We start from the raw sequence: 2303 nt of genomic DNA on the forward strand, positions 1-2303 counted from the left end.
AAGAAGGAGGAGAAGGAGAAGGGGAATCAGAAGTTAAAAAATAGAGTTAGGAGCTACTGGCTACACATTAAGCAGACAGTGCATGTTCAATTCTTTAAAAAGGTTTGCACTTTTCCTAACCATCACCTGCACCACAAAGTAGCTCTGTTTGCTTGTCTTAAAATACATGAACCCCAAATAGCTCAGGGGAACCAAACAAGGAGCCCAAGGAGCTGGTCAATTCTGTAACTTCTCCTAGAGAAATAACTACATGGTTATAGCTTACTGATGGCAAGTTACAAAACACTTTTTTTAAAAACCTAAACAGAAATTTACAAATAATTCAGTTAAATTCATTCATTCTTCTTTATATTATCACAAAAATATCATAAGCACATAGTAAAAAATATCAAAATGATCAGATGTATACATATGCAGATATATTTTATATATCTGCATATATGCATATATATATGTATATACATATACACAGAGAGAAAAAATTCTTGAATTTTTTAAAAAGATTATTTATCTATTCATGAGAGACACACACAGAGAGGCAGAGAGACACAGGCAGAGGGAGAAGCAGGCTCCATGCAGGGAGCCCAATGTGGGACTCGATCCCAGGACCACAGGATCACGCCCTGGGCTGAAGGCAGGCCCTAAACCACTGAGCCACCCAGGGATCCCAAATTCTTGAATTTTTGAGGCTATTCTGGTGACATGAGAGCCAAGGACATATCACTGGTTAGCAGAAGGGAAAACGCTAGAAGCCAGGACTCCCAATTCCTACATCAAACATTTATTTTTATTTTTTTTTTAATTTTTATTTATTTATGATAGTCACACAGAGAGAGAGAGAGGCAGAGACACAGGCAGAGGGAGAAGCAGGCCCCATGCACCGGAAGCCCGACGTGGGATTCGATCCTGGATTCCCAGGATCGCGCCCTGGGCCAAAGGCAGGCGCCAAACCGCTGTGCCACCCAGGGATCCCTACATCAAACATTTAAATAACAGTTTAAGTGCAAAAATTTCCTCAATGTAATGAAAGATAATAAAAATTAAGAAGCCTCACAACCCTGCCAGCATGTCTCAGGCTGAGTTTGACAAAGCTACTGAGGATGTTAAGCACCTCGAGACCAAGCCAACAGATGATGTTGTTCATCTACAGTCACTACAAACAAGCAACTGTAGGTGACGTAAACACAGAACGGCCTGGGCTGTTGGATCTCAGAGGCAAGGCCAGGTGGGATGCCTGGAAGCAGCTGAAAGGGACTTCCAAGGAAGATGCCATGAAAGCTTCCATCAACAAAGTAGAAGATCTAAAGAAAAAATATGGAATATAATGGCTGGATTTGGCTACCAGCCGTGCATTTCGTCTAAAGTGATCTAATGCCTTGCTTTTCTAATACTGTGGATGACATGAAATAATGCAGAGAGCCCATTAACCTAGGTCCTGAAGACCATGCAGGACATGGCTCCAACAGAGTAGAGTTGCCATGGTTACGGACCTGCGCTGAGTAGTTTTTATCCAGAGATCAATTAAAGTTGCATTTGTTACTTAAAGAAATAATAATAATATTTTTTCATTTCCTCCTAACAGAGATTTATACTACAGAGAAACTATATTTGAAAAGTCTAAACTCAACTTTTTGCAGGTATACAGATTACACCAAACCATTGCAGGATACGGCATATCATTTTTTTTTCAAACATATCATTTATATTAGTGTTTTCCAATATGTGGTTTGCAAACCATTAGTAGGTTTTGAGATTAATACAGTAGATCACGAAGAGCATGGAAAAAATTAAACAGAGTTAACTACGTAATAGCAGAGCGCATTATTCATGGGACGGGTAAATAGTTTTGCCAAAGTGTTATTTAGCTTTCATTTAAGTTCTATGTATAACTTTATATATTTAATTTAATATATATGTACGGGGTCGCACGGTAAAATATATATATTTTTAATAATAAATTTATTTTTTATTGATGTTCAATTTGCCAACATACAGAATAACACCCAGTGCTCATCCCGTCAAGTGCCCCCCTCAGTGCCCGTCACCCATTCACCCCCACCCCCCGCCCTCCTCCCCTTCCACCACCCCTAGTTCGTTTCCCAGAGTTAGGAGCCTTCATGTTCTGTCTCCCTTTCTTGTATTTCCTACCCATTTCTTCTCCCTTCCCTTCTATTCCCTTTCACTATTATTTATATTCCCCAAATGAACGAGACCATATAATGTTTGTCCTTCTCCGATTGACTTTTAGTCAAAATAAAAAATATATTTTAAAGCCACTGGTTACAGAAATGCAAGCTTCTTAA

The 2303-nt window shown here is 39.2% G+C and overlaps 1 pseudogene; it reads left to right on the top strand.

The window, feature by feature from the left end:
* Positions 1-1036: 1036 nt before the first annotated feature.
* Positions 1037-1325, top strand: LOC129504431 (acyl-CoA-binding protein-like; annotated as a pseudogene).
* Positions 1326-2303: the final 978 nt, after the last annotated feature.

The sequence above is a fragment of the Nyctereutes procyonoides genome, unplaced genomic scaffold, assembly GCF_905146905.1.
Source record: "Nyctereutes procyonoides isolate TBG_1078 unplaced genomic scaffold, NYPRO_anot_genome, whole genome shotgun sequence".
NCBI classification, from domain to species: domain Eukaryota; kingdom Metazoa; phylum Chordata; class Mammalia; order Carnivora; family Canidae; genus Nyctereutes; species Nyctereutes procyonoides.